Below are 21,518 nucleotides of genomic sequence, written 5' to 3' on the forward strand. Positions count from 1 at the left end.
AAGAAGCTCATAAATTCAAAATGTAGCGTTTGTTGAATTTGCAACAAAATGGTTATAATTTGAATTGTCTTTTGCACACACACAACAGAAGAGGAGCTTAAAGATTGTTAGAATATTTTTAAAAAATGTTTCCAGTGTTATTGTATTACAGTCACTATCCATGATAAATTAGAATTATTGGTTTAAACAACAAAAATTTTCATTAACGACGGAACTGAAATGTAAGATATCAAATGCATTTACTGCATGGACGAGTAAACAAATGCTTACTGTTGTCATTAGTCTCAGGAACAATAAGATACTCAGGTTATTCCACTGAACAGTAATTAGCTGATGATGAATATCTTTGTGTCGCTTTATGTGCACTGTTGTGTGAACATTGACTTCAAGAAAATTGAGATATTTACATGAATTAGGAATAGATTGATATTTGGGTGTTAAGGATCTTATTTACGATTAGACTTTTTAAATAGTTGATAGAATTGCTGAGCAAAACACACTTCAGACATCATGCAATAAATGAGATAAGTGATTGTGAGAAATGAAGTTCAGTCACTTCAATAACTTCAGTCTGGAACAAGACCTGAATCAGTAGTATCGTTTATTACGCTGTTGCAAGAGGGGTGTGGTGTCCACTGTCCACAAGGCACACACACACACTGAATTTAACGAGTACACAATATTTATGTAATTCGTTATTCTTCCCTCCTCCCATTGCTCGTCCCCTGTTTACATCTATTTCTAATCTAAACCGGCTGTTTATCTCTGAACTCATCCAGCCTCGTCCCTGACAAAATGTTTATCTCTGGCCTCATAAGGCCGTTTGACCACCTCCCTCTGTGGTCTTATTGTTATTTATCCTTCTTCACTGCCATCTGTTTCCGTGCTAACCAAAGCATAATTTCTTTTTATTCTTTATTTACACCGAGCCTTATGACCTTTTGATGGTTTTTTTTTTATTCCTGCTGAAGCGGGAAACAGATGCTTGTAACTGTACAGGCATATATAGCTTATCCTACACCCCTCTCCTCACAGCACCTTAACTGTTTGTCTATAACATCTACCATTATTTGCAGACACATTTCATTCTTGTATGCACATTTTAGCTAATACAAAAGCAATAATATATTTCATTCACATAGTTTTCATTCTTGTTAATTCGGCTCTTGGCTGAAGCAATTATACATTGGTGTGAGTTTATTTACCTTGAATAAACAATTATGATTGCAGAAGTAACGCTGCTTTACATATAGCCCACAGTGATAAATATGCAAAGTCAAATTTCAAATGAATGCACTTGGATATTTTCACAGCAGTTCAATCTCACATTCAATATAAATAGATGAGTGGAAAACGAAAAACAAATTTCACACAATTTATAAACAGATCAATAATTAAAAATGGATAAATAAAAGGATTTGGCATTTGTTTATTTGACTGAACAAGAAATTTATTTTTTCTCCTCATTTTTATAGCACTGGAGCATCAAGTTCTATGTACTGTTTGAACTCAGCTCTTCAGAACAAAAGAAAATCAAATATCATTACTTTGTATATTTCATCTGTATGACTGCAACATTCTCAAATATTTTCCAACGAATATTGATTGAGTGGAATTAGATACATTCTGTTATTAGTGACCTGAAAAAATAAATAGCAAATACTGTGATTATTGGAATGAACAACAGATGGAAACATATCTAATATTAAATTGAAAGGCAACTCAATTGATTCTTAGATATTTTCTAATCAACATTCAGAGCTGCTCTGGCACAACTCTGTGCAAGGTGGGAATTGAAACTGTGCCTCCTGGTCTGGTAACAGAGACACTATCAGAGCTGCACAACATTCCTTCATAATGTTCCCAACCAGGCTGGGCAGGTCTACAATCAAATGCTCACTGTGGTTACTCAAGTGAAAAATAATCAGATGTTTATTGTGATAATTGAATTGGAATTAAATGGATGGATCCTGTGTGTAATGTACTTAAAATTAAATAGTAATTTACAATAATGATGGGAATTAACAGATGTCTTAATTAAATATGATTTTATGATAATTTGTGGAATGACAACTTGACAGATTTGTGTGATTACTGTAAATTGATCAATAAAAATGAATACAATCATTCTACATGTTCATAATAGTTTCTCATTTTATAAAATGCAACGTAAATTTTGTTTGTTCTACATGTAACTTGGAACAAAATGAAGACTTGGTCAGTCAATGGGACTATTCAGCTGAAGACAACTTTCATGGTTTCTGAAAATGTCTGGTTTCTAAGAAGCCACCATTTCCCGTGAGTGTTTAATGAAACAAGAAAGATGTCAATCCTTTTTTTGTGTACTTCAAAAAAATTCATCGGAATTTAAATAATTGTGCACAAGAAAAATATTCAACTATTATTGTGATTAGAAGCACAATAAATGTTAACATTGAAGTGAATTACAATCAAATCATTTCAGAAGTGTTTCCAAGTTTAAAATGAAAAGCAATATTCACAATGATTGAGAGATTCTACATTGCTAAGTCCTTGCAATAGTTATTATATGGAACCATAATTCCACACTTACAATCTTTGCCAAATTGAACAATTATTTAATATTAGCAACAAATTGATTTTAAAACTACTATTAATGAATTTAAGAATAATTAGGTATCTCATCTTACTATTCCACTGAGTAATGTGCAGAAATGGTAAGAAATATTGCAGTGTAAAGTAACTGGTGTTCTTTGAATATCAATGACTGTGATGACTGTGATCTATCAAATGAGCAAAAGTCAGATATTTACACAGGATGTCGCAAGGGCAGTTATTAGTCTTTTTTTGGGTGTATTGGCCCGACCAAACAGGTTTTTATATTGTAGCATTCACAATAAGAAATATGGAAAATATTAATAACACATTAATGTAGACTTCGTAACAAGCACAAAGTGCTGCGTAATTATTGTAATTGTTAATTGTTTCTAGAATATTGATAGATAAATTAACTTAATATTTTGAAAGCACTTCGATTGCGTCATAATTAAGATTGATAAACAGAAAATTAATATATAAAAAGTCACTTTAATAATTATAAAAAATACTCTGCAACAATTGACACAGTTCAACATTGGGTTTTTTTGTTGAGTCATGTTTATTTTTTTAATTTTTATCGTGATAAATGTTTAGACATCTATGTCAGAATAAGGAAGAAAATAATTAGACCGGGAAAGTGAGTACTATTGTGAACAAAAGGTCAAATAAATGACATTTGGTACAGAAAATTATTTTGCACAAAATGACTGATAATTATGTAATTATTGTTCATTGACAACTAATGCTGGAAGTAAAAGAAACAGATTCTAACATTTCCAAAGCAGGTTTTTTTTTCTTATAATGAAATTAAAATACAAATCATTTTGTATTGATTTGAAAAAGTGTCATTTAATGTGATATTTGAGATGAAGAATCGTTTTTTCCCCCAGTGTAGTCTTTTCAATAATTTAAAATTTTGTGTTATTTGAGCTAAAGAACAAATGGGTGTACCTACATTGTTTTCTTGCGTACAAAAGAAGTAAAGTCAACAACATTTTTATGTTTCGTAGAGTTAGTTAGCAAAATGCATTGAAGCTATCATGCATGAAGTGAGATAAGTGAGAGAGAGACAAATTAAATGTTCAAATGAACACGTCGATATTTTGAAAGCATATCAATCTTATGAATTATGAATTGGTGGATGGAAAATAAAAACATATTCCTGACAATTCAAGAATGAATAGTAATAAGAAATTTAATTTGTTCAAAGCACATAACAATATTTAGATGAATTGCAATATTTAGTTACAATTGTAGGTGATCAACTGACCAATGAATAATATGAAGTTGCATTTGGTTATTTTGCTGAAGAGGAATTTTGACTGTTTATTTTTTCATCTTTATAATACTGGAGAATAAGTATTTATGTGCTTGAAATGTCTGAACTAGGTTCTTTCAAACAGAGAATAAAAAAATCAGTGAGTATCATTTCTTAGACTCTTCCAACTTTAAGATTGCAACATTCTCAATTACTTTTTCAAGGAATGTTGAACTAGCAGATATGATACGTTTTATTCGTCACCTGAAGAAAATAAGTAGTAGATATGGTGATGATTGAAATGCACAGCAGATTGAAGTATATTTCATGTTGTTTTGAAAAGCAGTTCAATCTATGCCAGGTATTTTCTCATGAATATTTGAAGCTGCTCTGACACATCTCTGCTGAAGGTGGGAATTGAAATCATTCCTCCTGATCTTGTCGTAGAGACACTGTCAGAGCTCCACACGGACCCTTCATAATGTCCCCACCCCCGGAAGGGTAGGACCATAGTCACATGCTTACTGTGGCAACACAAATGAAAACGAATCAGATGTTTATTGTAATAATTTGTATGGGAATTAATTACATATTTTCTGTGTGTAATGAACCGACAAAATGAATTAGTAATTTACAGTAAAGGTGTAACAAAGCAATAATGACTTTAATTAAATATGAATCTCATGATGATCCATGATAGGAAAAAAAGCCTAATCATTTGATCATTGTACACTGATGAACAAAAATCAATCAAATAGTTCCATATGTTCAAAGCAAGTTTTCACAGAATGAAAAGAAAATTAAAATGCTTTTGCAACATAAATGAATAGGAAAATAAATGAATTAGTCACACAATACGACTATTCATCTGAAGACAACTTCCCTTCTTTCCCAAAATGTTCAAATTCCCAAAGTTCAAAATGTACTGTGACTATTTCATGGAATAATGTTAGGTCCTTTTGTTGTACTTCAAAACATCACAAGAACTATAAATTATTTTGTTCCATGAAGAATGATTAACTTGTATCGTGTTTATAAATACAGTAAATGTTAACATGTAAGTGAAACATAATTAAATCAATTCAACTTTTGCTAGGGTTAAAATAAAAATTGATATTTACAACACACACTGCAAATCTTTACATTATTTCATGCATGAGCCATAATTCCACAGATATACCCTGAACTATATTGGACAATGATTAGATAATAGCAGCAATTGGATTGTCAAAGTTCTATCAGTTAATTTAAGAATACTGAGAAATCTTAGTTGATTATTTCACTGAACAATGTGGAGAAACGTCCAGGAATTATTCTAATGAAAAGTAATTACAGTTTTCTGAACGCTTCAGGCTGAGATTACCGTGATCATTCAAATGAGCAATCATCAAATATTTACAATGAGGCATCGAATGGGAAGTCATTGGTTCCATTATGGGATCGTTCAGCTGAACAGTAAATTGATTTTTATATTGTAGGGTTCGTACTCAGAAACAATTGATGCAATTAAAATGCGATTCTCACTATATTTGTTAGAAAGATTAACTCCAATAATTGTGCAATTATCGTAATGGCAGTGACTGGAAAAATAACATTATAATCTGAAAAAATAAATTGATTTAATATTCTAAAAGCACTTTGCTGTGATGATTATTGGATATTCATTAAGAGCGATAAACTGAGGAATACAATATCATGGCTAGCTTTATGGATTCACAAAAATGATCCATTCAGTTCTTATTCAGTAGAATTGTTTTTGGGTCAAACATGCAGGATTACAAGAATGACATGTTACCATCCATTGGTTTGCTTCTTGAGACGTACTTTTAATTTATATACTTTTGATCATGACCAATGTTTCGACATTCCTGTCAGAAGTAGGAAGTTAATAAGTATATAGTGAAAGTACGTATGACAGTGAACATAAGATACAGGGAACTTCCATAATTTTGTGATGATTGTACATTGATAAATAACTTTGGAGTAAAAAAAGTAAATCAACGTGTTCAAAGCAGTTTTTTTGCTCATAACAAATTAAAAATTAAAATAATCCTTCTGTAGTGCACATGATTTGAAAACACATCAGTCCCCAGTCACAAAAAACATCGGGGCGAGACAATAAGACCCTTATGAAGGGGATTCTACTCAACAGGAATTCGAGGACCTTGAACATCTTCATGTCGTTCTTGCAAAGAACACTCTTATTATTCCTAAAGTTTTATTATCGTAAATATTTCGACATTTGTATCAGAACTAGGAAGAAAATGAGAAGCGATTCACACGAGTATTTTCATGAGTGAAAGTCAAAATAAATTTACAGTGCCATCTTTCATTATTTTCTCTGAATAAGCAGATAAAGATTTTTAAGGTGCAAGCTCAAAGTGTTTTCACCTACAGTTGTACGAAGCCAAAATACATCATTTTATTTTGCGATACTTCAACTGGATTGGAAATCTGCTATGTATGCTGACGTTAGTGTCCTCGTTCATTTGTAACAAGCATTGTTATTGTTTTTAGTAAAATATTTCGTGTGCAATTACTGAAGTGAAATATAAGAAATCAAGTGCATTTATTGGATGGAACTGCTCACCAAATGTTTATTGTGGTTCTTGTTCTCAGAAACAATAAGATACTTACTCAGGTTTTTCTCTGGAGCAGTAATTAGATGACCAGGAAGACATTTGTGTAGCTGTGTGTGCCGTGTTCAGTGAGCATTTTTTTTCAATTACAACTATATTTTAAGAATATAGGAAGGGATTAATAATCGTGTGTTAAAGATCTTAATTAAAGTCATATTTTCTTTTAAAAATTACGAGAATTCCTTTGTGCAACAATAATTTGGAGATCTCGGTATTGGACTAGGGTGGACAAAGTTAAAAATCACATGACACCAGGTTATAGTCCAACAGGTTTATTTATAAGCACTAGCTTTAAAGGCTATGGCTCTGCATCTGGTGATCTGGTCTCTTAGGAGAGACACTACTAGAGATACACAAGTGCCTTTCATTATCGTCCCAACAAGGAAGGGTGGGATTATAATCAATTGGGATTACTCAAATGAAAACTAACCAGTGTTCATTCCGAGAATTAGACTGTTTCTGTGTAATGGACTGAGAATGAAATAGTAATTCACTATAATAATGGTACTAAGCACATATGCTCTTACTTACAAATTAATATCAGAATAATGGGAAGAAAGATAAATCGACATATCATGAGCTTATTGTAAATTCATAAAAAATACAACTGCTGAATACGTTTAAAGCAGTTTTTCTTATAAAGAAAAAGACAATGAGAATGTTTAGCAGTCGGACGGAATCGGAAGAAAAGGTCATTCACTGTGACTATTCAGCTGCAGACATCTTCTCTTCCTTCCACAAATATATAACTTGCAACAATTCCAAATGTATTCTGACTGATAAAGGAAAGAGCAAACGCCTGAAAATTCTATTTTTTTTTGTTTACAAAAAAGTCACAAATTTAAATAATCTTACTGACATCAGAATTACAATAAATCTTTGTGTTGAAGAAAAATATAATCAAATCAAATCAAAATATACATCGATATTCACAATAATTGGCAGAGTGAACACTGCAATATCTTTCCATCAGTTGATGTACTGAGCCATATTTCCACTTTTCTATCCCTGACTGGATTGATCAATGGTTAGATATTAGCAATAAATCAATTATTAATATGCTGTCAGTGAACTGAATATTAATGAGAAACTTCACATTGCCGTTTGAACGAGCAATGTGTCAAAATAAACAGTAATTATTGGTGAAATGTCATTAGATATCACTTAATCGGTGAGGCTGTGATTACTTTGATTGTTGAAATAAGTAGCATTCCAATATTTCCAATGAGCATTGGATGGAAAATTGATGCTTTTTGGTGTAGAGCTGAATTTTTTTTATTGTAGCATTAGCAGAAATAATCAATGGATTAAATTATGATGTGCATCACACCTTACTGAATATTTTCAAGTTTTCTAAAAGGTTTCTAGTCCAATCTTCAATTTAAAAAGGGTAATTTTGGCTCAGCACATCAGTAACTGCAAACATTTTCAACACATCTCCAAAGTTATTAATCTTATCATTCAAAAAAACCCAAAAAAATTTCCGCTGTAAATGTCCTGGACTCTATCTTTAGATTACAGTCAAGTTTGTTCTCTACTTATTTTCTTCCTATTTCTGACACCAGTGGCTAAATATTGATTAGATTAAATGTCATATGAGTGAGGTATTAGTTTTCTCTGAAAGATGTGTGCAGCACAGGAATGGGTCTTTTGGCCCGTAACGTTGTGCTGAATATAATGCAAAAGAAACTCATCCCTTCTGCCTATCCTTGGTCCATATCCGTCCAAATTATCTCAATGAACATTAAATAGCCTTAATGTATCTGCCTCCACCACCAACCCTTGAAGTTCATTCCAGACACCTACCACTCCCTGTGTAAAAAGTAAATGTCCCTCACATGCCCCTCGAACTACCCCCCACAACCTTAAATACATGCCTCATAGTTTTGACGTTTCAACTCTGGGAAGAAACGTCCTGACTGACAACCCTACCTATGTATCTCATGATTGCATAGACTTCAATCAATTCTTCCCCTCAGCCACCGCCACTTCACAAAAAAGCAGCCTCTCCAAATCCAGGCAGCATCCCGGTAAACGTCCTCTGTGCCATCTCCAAAGCCTCCATACCCTTCCTGAAATGTGGCAAACAGAAGTGAATACAATACTTTAAGTATGCCTTAACCAAAGTGTTACAAAGTTGCAAAATGATATCCTGACTCTTGTAACCAGTTCCCTGACCAATAAAGGCAAACCTGCCAGTTGCCTTCCTTACCACCCTATCTACTTGCATGGACACTTTCAGGGAGCCATGGTCTTGAACGCCAACATCCCTTTGAACAACAAAGCTGTTCAGGGTCCTGCCATTAACTATCTACTTTCCCTTAACATTTGAGCTCCCAAAGTGTGACACCTCATACTTGTATGGATTAAGCTTTACCTTTATTTCTCTGCCCATAGCTGCAGTTTATCTTTTTCCTGCTGCATTCTTTGACAACCTTCTACATTATTCACAACTGCACTGAACTTTGTATCATCTGCAAGTTTATTAACTCACCCAATTAGGTTTTAATTCATGTCACTTCTATATATTTGTATCATAACCAGAAGGGTTCCAGTACAGATCCCTGTGGAAAAAAGACAGAAAATGAGGGAAATGTCTTGAATAAATGTGTTTTTTTCAATGACAAAACAATTCTGATGAATAATCTCTGAAGTTGTGATTTTTGTTTTAAATTAACCCAATATTTTAATTCTCAGTTTACTAATCTTAATGAATATCCAGTACAAACTGCTTTGAATATATTGAATCATTTTAAGCGTTGAGTTCTAACATTAATTATTATTTGATTGTCATTTCAATTCTCATATCATCATGAGATTCACATTTTAGTTGAATCCATTATTTCTTAGTGCCAGTATCACGATGAAATATTAACATTCTTTTCAGGTCAACACACATGCAATCAACCAGAGTTTTCTCACCCAACACTCATAGTAACTATCTCATTCTCTTTCATTTGAATTCTCACATTAATGGAAGGATTATTAATCAGCCTTATCAATTAAGAAATGGCTAATTATTTTTCACTTCAATATTTCAGTTTTTTCAGATATACTGCACAATTACATTGCAATAAGGATTTTCTTATCAACCTTAAATTTAGTTTCAGCCATTTTAAAACTAATTATTACTAATGTCTAACTGGTAATCATTGTTTAAATGCAATATATCCAGCTGTCGATGTGGAACAATGGCTCAATACATCAACTGACAAACAATATTGCACTCGACAATCTTTTAATCTTAGCAAAATAATTTTCAGTATGGAAGCTTAGTTGGATTGACTTGGCTGTGAGCAAAAATACATTCTGAGGAAGGGTCACTGGACCCAAAGTATTAACACTGAATGCTTCCCACAGATGCTGCCAGACCTGCTGTGTTGTTTTCCAGCAATTACTGATTTTGTTTCTGAGTTCCAGCATCCACAGATTTTTGCGTTCTTGTACTGATTGTTTTTCACTTCAATGCTAACATTTCTATATTTCTGATTATTACAAAAGAGCTAACTATTTTTCACATTAAACATTATTTAAATTTCATGTGATTCTTGTGTACACAAACCTGAATTTACAAATGTTTGATCTATTCTTTTACAATAAATCTTGAATTCTTAGAAATCACAATTTTGTGAAAGTGAGGAAAGTTGTCTTTTGCTGAGTAGTCACGTTGAATGGCGAATGCTTTATTTCCAATTCATGTGAGTTACAAAGCAGGTCAATGTTAATTTATGTATATGAATAACTGCTTCAAACATATTAAATTATTTGATTATCATGAGACTTATATTTATTTAAGATCATTGTCGCTTCGTTCCATCATTACGAGAAATTAGGAATTCTTTTTATCCATTACACACTGGAAGTGTCTAATATAATCCTAGTCCAATTATCACGATAAATATCTGAGCAGTTTTCCCTGTGAGTAACCACAGTAAGTATGTGATTATAGTCCTGCCCTTCCTGCATGGGAACATTATGGAGGGCTCTGGTAATGTCTGTACAAATAGACCATGAGGCAGGCGTTCAATTCCTACTTTAAACAGAGATGTGTCAAAGCACCTCAGAGTTGATTAGAACATATCTAAGTGTCAATTGAATTACTTTTCAATCCAACATTTTCTCAACTTGTATCTGTTGTTGATTATAATGGTCACAATATCTTGAATTTATTTGTTTCAGGTCACTGATTAAAGTATGAATGTTATTAAGGCGAGGGGGAAAGTTTTAAAAGGGATCTGAGGAGCAACTCTTTTCACAACGTGTGTTTGGTATATTGAGATGAGCTGTGAGAGGAAAGGCAGCTGCTGGTACAATTACAACATCTAAAAGACTTTCAGACAGTTACATGGATAGAAAACATCCAGAGGGATATGGGACAAACACAGGAAAATGGGACTAGTTTAGTTTCGGAAACCTGGCCGGAATGCCAAGTTGGGCTGAATGGCCTGTTTCCGTGCTGTATCAGTCTAACTTTCTACAATTCAAACTTGACTGTGAAAGGTAAAGGAAAGCAAAAACGGGTATTAATTCTATTTTGTGTCCATAAAAAAGTGACATGAATTTTAAATAATTGTGTCACATGAAATAGTTCACTCTTACTGTGATTAGAAATACAATGAATGCAAGCACAAAAGTGAAATATAATTGAATTAAATCAACTGTGTTTCCATGGTTAAAATAAAAATTGATTTGCACAATGATTGTGAGTTTGTACACTGTAATATATTCACATCAGTTCACGTACTGAGCTATTATTGCACATTTATACCCCTTACTGAACTGAACAAGAGTTACATATTAGCAACACATAGATTTTTGAAAATATATCAGTGCACTTCAAAGAAGGAGATATTTAATGTTGCTATGTGACTGTGCAATGTGTAGACATGAACAGCAATCACTGCAGTGAAAAGTAATTACAGTTCTCTGAATTTATAAGGCTGAGATTACTGTAATTATTCAAATGAGCAAAAGTCAGTTTTCAAAGCATGTTGGATGCAAAATCATTGGTTCCATTGTGGGATACTTGACCTAAAAAAAATAGTATTGATACAATGGATTAAATGAAACAATGGATTAAATTAAAATATGGATCTGACTATACATGTTAGAAAGACAAACAAATTATTCTGTAATTATTATAAGGATAATGAATTCATAATAAATGTTGTAATCAGAACAAACAAGCTGACTCAACATTTTAAAAAGCACTTTGCTCTGATGTTGATTAGACATCATTAAGATCGGTAAATTGAAGACTAAAATCTAACAGCTGGATTGATGGATTGAGGACAATAAATGAGCCATTCGGTAATTATTGAAAAGAAATGACTTTTGCTCAAAATGCAGACAATACAGAAGTAATGTATTTCATTCAATTAGTTTACATGTAGAAACGTATGTTTTTAAATTATTTAATTTTATCCTGATCGATGTTCAAACATTTGTGTCTGAATTAGGAAGAAAATAAGGAGATAACGAAAGTTAATATTAGAGTGACCACAAGATACAGTCCATGAGATTTGATAGAAAAAGGAATTTGCATAATCTTGTAATTATTGAACATTGTTAACCAATTAACTCCTCAGGTACTGAAGCAGTCCAACCCCAAGAACAACAAGATCTAGACAATATCCAGATTTGGGCTGACAAGGGGCAAGTAACATACATGCCACACAAATGCAGGCTGCGACCATCACGTATAAGAAATGACCTAACTACCATCACTTGACATTCAGTGCTGTTACCATCACTGAACACCCACTATCAACATTATCCTGGGGATAATCATCGCTCAGAAACTGATTTGGTCTCACCACACAAACACAGTGGCTACAAGAGTAATTCAACTCCTGGCTCCTGAAAGCCTGCCCAACAGCTACCAGGCACAAGTCAGGAGTGTGATGGAATACTCCCCACTTGCCTGGATTAGTGCCACCCTAACAACACTCAAGGAACTGATGGCCACTTCCACCTCGAAGGACAAAGGCAGCAGCTAGATGGAAAGGCAACTACCTTCAAGTAACCCTCCAAGGTACTAACCCACCCTGACTTGGGAATATATTGCCATTCCTTCACTGTCGGTGGGTGAATGTCCTGGAAATCCCCACGCCAATGGCATCATGGGTCAACCCACAGCAGGTAGACTGCAGCGGTTCAAGAAGACAGCTCTGCACCAATTTCTCAAGGGTAACTCGGGACGGGCAATAAATGCTGGGCTCAGCCAGTGACACCCAAATCACATCAAATAAATATTAAAATAATGTCTGCAAGATAAAAACAGCTTCAACACTGTCCTAGCTGCAGTCTCTGCCTCTTCTTATTGACAAAGATAAAAGGTTACCTTGCTCAACTTTCTCCTCAGTACAGTATTCCCCCCAGCCCTCTCTTATACCAACCAGCAGCATTTCCATCACCAGCAGCAACTCCGCTTAAAATATTTTGTCAGTAACTTTTCATTAACTAGTTACTTCAATTACAATGCAATCTCTACAAACAGACCAAGTACTTTTTCGGCAACAACAAATTTTCTAACAACTTTTCTTGATCTCTCTCTGCCATTCTTTTTGGTTATATGAGGTAGGGAGGGATGGGATCACCACAGTGATGTAAGATATATGTAACACAGTGAGACAGGAAAGCTAGTATGGCTCACGTTGACTCTTAGACCCCACACAGTGGAACAACACATTCACTGCATAATAAACACAATACAACATTTCAACCCGGCGTAACAGTAATAAAATGTGGATCGGTTGGACAGGCTGGATTTGTTTCAACCGGAGTTTGGGAGAGTGAGGGGTGAGATGACTGAAGTGTCTAAGATCCTGAATGGTTTGTTAAGGAGGATGTGGAAAGGATGTTTCCTCTTGTGGGTCATACGTGAACTCGAGAGAACTGCTTTAAAATTAGATTCATCCTTTCAGGACAGAGATGAGGAGATTTATTTCCTCTCAGAGGGCTGTGCAACTTTGGAACTCTCTGCCCCAGAAGGTGGGCTCACTGAATAAATTTAAGACACAGGTTGATAGGTTCTTGTTAAGGGACGTTGGGGGATGATGGAACACAAATCACTAACAGATCAGGCCTGGCCTTATTAAATGATGGATGGACATGAGGGGCTGAAAGGTCACCTTCTGCTTCTTTCTCACATGACACCGGACTAAGAGCTTTGTTGAAAATTCATTCACTGGATGTAGGTGCCACTGGCTATGGGCAGCATTTATTACCCAGAGGGTAGGGAAGAGTCAACCACATTGCTGTGGGTCAGGGGTCACATGTAGACTAGATCAGGTAAGGATGGCAGCTTCATTCCCTAAAGGACATCAGTGACCGAGATGGGTTTTTCCTGACAATCGAGAATAATTTCATTAATAGACTCATAATTCTAGATGATTATTGAATTCAAACTGCTGAAACTGACTGACCACGTGGCTGTCAGTGAATCCAACACAAGTGAATGGAAACATTGCTCAGAGTCTGGTTCTGGAACATTCAACACAACCAGGAAATGGAAAGTGAATAATTAGCTGAAAACAAGGCCACTGCTCTGTTAGAGTCTAAACCATTCAATGTTCAGTTACTGAACATTACTGACTCACAGAATATTCTAACCTGCAGAATCACAGTAAAAGGGGAAAGTAAACAACATTCTTGGCAAAGACGTAATGAACCAACTGCTTGTATAAAAACAGCTCAGAACAAAGGGGGTGAATCCTCCACAAACTGACAAATCAGATTTGTAGATAGAGATTGGAATTCTTTAGAAAAAAACCCTTCCCTGCTGATGGTGTGTGCTAGAAATCATTCTCAGAGTGATCTGCCACTTATGTCCTTTGAAGAGAACCTGTTTCCCCTCACAAAAGGAGGTGTGTTGCTCACTTACAGACTGACTTGCAGACAAAGGAAATCTGATCAGGGACTCGCAGGTTAATTAAGCTATTAGTGACAGTCCACTGCACAGAACAAGAGCTCAGACCACAACAGATTCTAGTGAAACCAACAATGCAATGAAAAAGGTGAATTGGTCTTTATAATCATGCAGCCTCTCTCAATCAAATAATCCCAGTAAACTTCTCAACATTTTAAAACTATTAATATCAATGAATATATATTTATTTCCATTCCTAATTTCCTCCCAAAAATGTATCTGATTATTCTCTTCAAAATATATTTTAAATGGTGTATTCCAAATCACAATTCATTTTCAATTATTCTTAGTGCAAAACAACTTGCAAACTAAAAGAGTTTTCATGTCAATAATGACACTGGAAACTTTGTTATGTAGTTTAACCATATTTCCAAATATTGTTTTGGTTCATTATTGCAGTGAAGCTAAAATTAAAGTCTATTTTCTCTGATATCCTTCCATTACTCTATTCCCTAATAACAATGCCCATGGTGTAATAGGTGACAAACATTAAATAAAATTGAATTTTCATTGTAAGAACTTGTACAAATAATCACATATTATTCAGTTCATTCATTGCCATTGACTATCAGTTCATTGTATGATCACGTTAAATTCACTTAAATAATCAAAGTAGAATTTTCACCTCTATAGATATGTAAAGTGAATGTCAAATTATTAATATTTCAAGTAAAACCAAATTCACATTTTGTTCTGTTTGAATCCAGGAATGACAGGATGTGTTACATTATTATGGGAAACAGGAACAAGTGAAGGTGGTGGCTGTCAGACGTGAGGCCTTAAAGCCAAAGGGCCAGGTGGTAGTTACAGTGGGGGAGGTACCTAGTGCCCCGCTCTCCTCAGAAGGCAGTGAGGATGGTGACACTGACTGGAACGGGTTCGATGACAAAGCACCCACGTATGGACAGAGGGACGGCAATGGGTGGGATGACCCACCGCCCTGTAAGACCCAGAAGACCGTGTCTATGGCACCACTGGGCATCAAAGCTCAATGTAGACAGTAGGGAGCAACAAGGGGAACTGACAGAAACCAAACCTGAACCGTTCACCCGCTGAATGACAGATGTTGGTGAATGAACACCCAGCCTGATAGAGAAATGGTAATAATGGGCCTTATTGGGACAATATGGATGAATTAGTAGAGGTACACAGTCTCACTGAAGATGATGTAGGGACCCTCCCTCGGTCCAAGATGCCCTGAAGTGTACAGCAGAAACTGTACCTGCAATGAGAGGATGGGGTGTGAGCCGGTTCCCCCCAGAGTACAGCTGATCCATGGCACCAGGCATTTACAGATATTACAGGGACACACTGGGGAGGGGACAGGCTGAATGGGCTAAAATAACCTTGGTGACTCAGGGAGCCAAGGGTAATATCGAGGATCATACAGAGAGGACGCCTGAGGTGTGTAAGGACCACAGGGGATTACCAAACCCCAACCTGTGATGATGAAATCGGTTTGATGTATTTAAAAGATGACATGGGACCCTATTTAACTGTAATTATAAACATGGGACTCTCAGTGGGAGATAATTCTAACCACATTCTGAATTGGGCCATGAGAGCTGAGGCAAACACAGAAACACAGGGGAATAGCTGCAGTACAGGGAGGGTAATCAGACCCACAATGTTACAAGGGAAGCAGGAAAGGGCACATAGGCAAGGAATGTAGGCACAGAGAGGGAGATAGGTGTTCATATTGTGAGTGGCCTGTGTTCACGTAGGTATATGCATAGTCCATGAATATTCATTGATGCGCTGTTAAGGGGCCAACATTTGCATGATTCTAACACCGGAGCATCTTTGTCAGTTACCGATAAGGATTTACCCCTCACCCCCTCAATTACTAAAATGAGAGCAGTCAGAGAGGGAACCTAGGAAGCTGGATGAAGCAAAACTGCCCCGATGTAGACCGGGAGTATGACAAAACGTATTCAGATATGGAGGTGTGACACTCAAGAAGGGACCATTCTGGGAGTTGCTCCTGTTTATTCTAAAATGGCAACTATTGACATCAACACCCGAATTTAAACATGGGGATGCTCCAGCCAGGACTGGGACAGAAAGAAAAGGAGAGGCAACCTGTCCGGAGTAGCTACATTGCAGGGAGACTGGGACAGTCAGAGAATCTGGTGGGTTATAGCTCGGACCCACTCAGCGGTGTGCGTAACTCAAACAGGAAAGTGGGTTGTTATCTATCGACCCTGTAGAGATTGAGGGCCCTCTCACTCCCCACACAAACGGGATCTCATCAAAGCTGGGGCTGAAGAGGCAGTAATTGTGAGTGATAGATTGACATAAACTGGAAATAATCTGTGTCAATACCTGCGGACATTGAATGGCAGATGAAAGTGGTGTTTACTGACCGAGAAGAACAGTCCACCAGGATACTATTACCTCAGGGATCCCGCAATATTCCAGTATATCCCACCGATGTGTGTTTGATGGATTTAGTCACACTGATCTTACCAACACTTCATCACCTCAAGCAGTGAGAAAGAACATACCCAGATATTAGACAGAGTATTGGATCAGGTTAGACAGGTCAGGCTGAAAATTAATGCACAGAGAGTGAAACTGGGAAGGTAGGGAGAGACAGAACTGGGACATCATATTGGGGACATCAAATCAGGAAGGGAGAGGGGACAAAAACTATGTCCCAGGGGGAACAAAAACTATGATTATAAAATTATCCACCCACACACCGTAAAGGGATCAGGCAAACTTTAGGATTGTTTAATTATTGTGGGAATTTTGTGTGGAATTATCCAGAAATAGAGAACCATCACGAGCCCTGGCAGAAGCGCGCTCATTAACCAGTGGTGAGGGAGGCAAAATGCACACAGTCAGCATGCCTTTGGTATAGTTCATGACTGGGCTTGGTGAAGGTATATCACCCTGTCTGGGGGCCACATTGAGCATGAAGAACAGGTCAGAGAGTTAGTGGAAGCAGCTAACTTTCCCAGTGAAGCAGCAATAATGAAGATTAGAGCTCACAGGAAAGTAGAAACTCCACACCAACGGGGTAATTGGTGAGCATGGGTGAGCATACTTACTGAAACAGTGCAGACATTTGAGGAGGATGCAGTGGCAGTAGCTACAGAAGCGAGAAAGGAAAGTTTAAAGACATTTCCAGAAACAGTCCCATAGCAGGAGAAACAGGAATGGGAAAAGGGTGGGGCAGTAATAGGACATAGGATGATCCAGCAGTGCCACTGTATAAGACAAACATTGTTAAAAACATATCATGGGCTGGCCCATATTGAGCAGGATAAAATGCAATATCGGATGATCAACTACAGGAGTGTTCTGGAACAAGAAGGTTTTGTTGAAGGGGTGTAGTCTGTATAAAGTGCGAGCAAGGAAAAACAATCAGGATAAAATGGAGATAGCAGCAGGGGCCCACGTGAAAAATTACAGATGGATTTTACATACACCCCCATCCCAATCCCAGGGAAGGAAATCCTGCTGGGTCTTAATAAACAGGTTTACTCAGTGGGTGGAAACATTCCCCTGCAGGTTCTGACCAAGGGACACATGCGACAGGAATCGAAGTTAAGCAGCTCTGTGGCTTGTTTGGTACTGAGCAGAAATCCCATCTTACATACCACCCCCAGAGCTCAGGGACAGTAGAAGGAATGAAGCAGACACTGAAAGCTCGTCTGACTAAGGCCCTGACAGAGACAGGCCGGGATGGGTTAGTGTACTCCCCACAATCCTAATGAAACTGACATCAACCCCAGCAAAGGGAACTGAGCAATCCCCCTTTGAATTTGGACTATGCAGCTGCCAGAGGATATGGTAGTGGGAGGGCAGGAGATGTACAATGGCAAGGATAGGGGGAAACAATTTGTGAAAGAACTGACAAAGCAACTGCATGAGCTGAGAGGGGAAGTTGCAGAGGGACAGAGAATCAGAGACTGGGAAAGGGAGCTCATAAACATCCGAGCTGACATCCCGAACCCAGGAGATCGGGTCAGGGGGGAAATATTAGTGGAACGTATGAAAGAAACACAGCCAAATGCTGGACATGGCTGGGGGAGCCACAGAATTCCAGAGAGGGAACTCTTCCATCATGCATTAGTAAGGAGCTCTGAATAAACATTGGTCGTGCTGCTCAGCACAGAACTCAAGGCTCCTCTTTGATATTTCTCCCAGTAACAGTTGTGCAGGGGTATGTTGGTGGCTGGAGGTCTGTGACCAGTGCCTCTGTTCCACAAGGGTCAGAGCTGGGACATCTGTCCTTTGTAATACATAGAAATGATTAGCCTGAAAATGTAAACGACTTAATTAGCAAGTTTGTAGATGGCACAAAGTGAAGAAGTTGTGAATCGTGAAGAATGTTATCAAAGGAAACATCAAGGACGAGATCAGTTGGAAGGTTATGCGGAGAAATTGCAGATAGATTTTAATTCAGACAAGTGTGACGTGATGTGTTTTGGGCGGCTCATTGTAAGAGGAATGTATACACTAAAAGGAAGTGCCCTGAGCAGCATTGATACACAGAGGGATCTTCAGGTGCAAGTTCACAGCTCCCTGAATGTGGTGAAGGAGGTGGATGGCAGGCTTGTCTTCTTCTGTCAGGGGACTGAATATAAAACTGTCATTAGGCCCCCCTTTGGGGGATTGTGGGCTGTGTTGGGCACCGCATTATAAGGAGGATGTGGAGGCTTTGGAGAGGGTGGAAATGGGTTTACCAGGATGTTGCCTGGATTGGGAGAGGTTGGAAAATCTTGGATTGTTGTCTTTGGAAAGTCAGTGGCTGTGGAGTGATCCGAGAGGCACAGACAGAGTGAATAATCTGAATCTTTTTCCAAGTGGAAATTACCAATTCGACAGGCCATAGATTTAAGAGGAGAGGGGGCAAGTTTAAAGGAAATGAAAACCGAAAGAACAGCAGATGTTGTAAACCAGAAAGAAAAACAGAAGTTTCTGAAAAAGCTCAGCAATTCTCGCAGCATCTGTGAAGAGAAATTAGTTAACATTTCTGAGGAAGGGGGACCGGACCCGAAACATTAACTGATTTTTCTTCACAGATGCTGCATGACCTGCTGAGCATTTTCAACAACATCTGTGCAAGTTTAAAGGGAGTTGTGTCAGACAAGTTTCTTGTGCAGGAGGTGGTCAGTGACTAGAATGTACTTGCCCGAGAGATGGTAAAAGCAGAAACAATCACAATGTTTAAGAGGCATTTGGATAGACAGATAAGCAGGCAAGGGTTGGCAGGGATATGGATCATGTATAGGCAGATGGAATCAGTTTGGAATGGCATCATGATCCACACAGACATGGTGGGCCGATTATTCCGGTGCTGTCCTGTTCTGTTTTCCTGGGGGGAGAATGTGTGGAGCGAGAGATAATATTTTGAGTATAATATGTCTCTTCTTTAGAACACACAGTAAATTGATGCATTTTGAGAGAAGCAATGTCGAAAGGGAATATATATTTGAATGGCACAGACATAGAGAGCAGGACAGCAGGAATGCGGGACAATGTGTACAAATCTTTAAAGGAGAGAGAACATAAAGTGTTTTGAGTAAACGTATCGGATGCTGGGCTTCATTAATGGAGGGAATGATAACATACTCATGGAAAAGATGCTGACCATTGACAAAGTTATAGTTAGGTCATAGTCAATCATTGCATCCAATTGTGGTCAACAGATTCCTGGTCAGGATGAGGAAGTTAAAATACCACAGAGGGGCCTGTTCCATACTTTGCTTCTCTTTCAGGATGCATTGGCGACTCAAGGGTTAAACATTCTCCTGCCAAAGGTCTTCCTGCCATATTGTAAGAATACAAGGTCTGTACTCTTCCAATACAGACTGAACACCTCAGTAGGGGTGAGGCAGACCGTATCTTCGAAACAGAACCTCTTGGAGCCACACATGTGGATTCTACCATAACCCCAGATAGAGCAATTTGCCCTTTCCAGACAAGACTGAGAGCCCTGGGCACAACCCTGTTAAACTGCCTCCTGCTCCCATTGTCCCTCCATATGAGCATAGGTAAGTGAACCCCCCATTTACTGAAGGAAGAACCCTTCTGTCTTAATCTCTTCCCATCAACACACAATCATGGACAATACGATAATCAGTTTCTGTAATCTATCACACATTATCACAGGACATTGGCATTCTTCAAGCTTTGTAAATTCATAATTACCATCTTTAAACTGGGTAATGGCAATCGTCCATGTGACTGATATGCCTTTGTCTAATTCTTATTAAATATACTGTCTCTGAGGGTAAGGCAGAGATTCGTGAAGATGAGTCTGTACAAGTAGACACTCGGCTACTTTCGAGATGCTTTGAAATTCTTGCCAGCTGTCCGATAATAAAGCTACTGCTGTTGTACAGAAAACTTGTGTCGTCTGGATTTGTGGAACAAAACAGACATTAACAAGGAAGGATATAAGTGATCTTCAGGATGTGGAGTACAGACTTACTGGAGTGGTTCACTGATGAAGAAAATGCAGTCACTGGATTGATTTGAAGAGATTGCTATTTTCTTTGAAATAAACAAGTTAAATATATTTTTGATAGAGCTGTATAAGATTATAACAGACCTAGATATGGCAGACAAAAATATCTTTATTCGATAGGTAATGGCACAAGAATTAAGACCAGATGTGAGGGTCTGAGACAGTGGGAGATGAGTAAGTGTCTCTGCTGACTGTATTGGCTGGAAATATGGAGAACATGCTGCCTATTATGGTGGTGCAGGCAGAGAAGATGAATGATTGATAAAAAACATTTATATCAGATCTGAAGGAAATAAAATCGCAGAGTTTGGGGACGGATGGGGAATGAGAATGTTGGATTCTGTGACAGAGAGCCAGCTTGGATTTGATGGGCCTCTTTCTGTGCTAGAATGCATTTTATTTGGACTTGCTTAACTTGCTTTGATCACCGATTAAATTTTCATTAAGGTAAATCTGCTCAGTGTTCCTACTCAGACCAATACAGGCTGTCCCTCCACAGCAAGAGATAATGTTTACTGCTTTATACTGGGTTCTGGGGGTCGTGGGGGATGGGGGGGGGGGGGGGTGGTGTAACGGTGTATATAACAGTCTGCCAGCATTTATCTGAAATGGCAAAACACCAGTGCAGCC

General features: G+C 37.4%; 1 long non-coding RNA gene across 3 annotated transcripts in view; it reads right to left on the reverse strand.

The window, feature by feature from the left end:
- Positions 1 to 1,392: 1,392 nt before the first annotated feature.
- Positions 1,393 to 21,518, reverse strand: part of LOC140470070 (uncharacterized) — an 87,827-nt gene continuing 67,701 nt past the window's right edge. For 2 of the 3 annotated variants that reach the window (XR_011956336.1, XR_011956338.1), the window contains 2 exons: positions 8,969 to 9,038; positions 7,279 to 8,546 (listed from right to left, as the gene is read on the reverse strand). This is a non-coding gene — a long non-coding RNA (uncharacterized lncRNA). Of the gene's footprint in view, positions 1,641 to 7,278; positions 8,547 to 8,968; positions 9,039 to 21,518 lie in introns of those variants that run through there. The other variant, XR_011956337.1, reaches the window with a different exon arrangement.

The sequence above is a fragment of the Chiloscyllium punctatum genome, chromosome 50, assembly GCF_047496795.1.
Source record: "Chiloscyllium punctatum isolate Juve2018m chromosome 50, sChiPun1.3, whole genome shotgun sequence".
Classification (NCBI taxonomy): domain Eukaryota; kingdom Metazoa; phylum Chordata; class Chondrichthyes; order Orectolobiformes; family Hemiscylliidae; genus Chiloscyllium; species Chiloscyllium punctatum.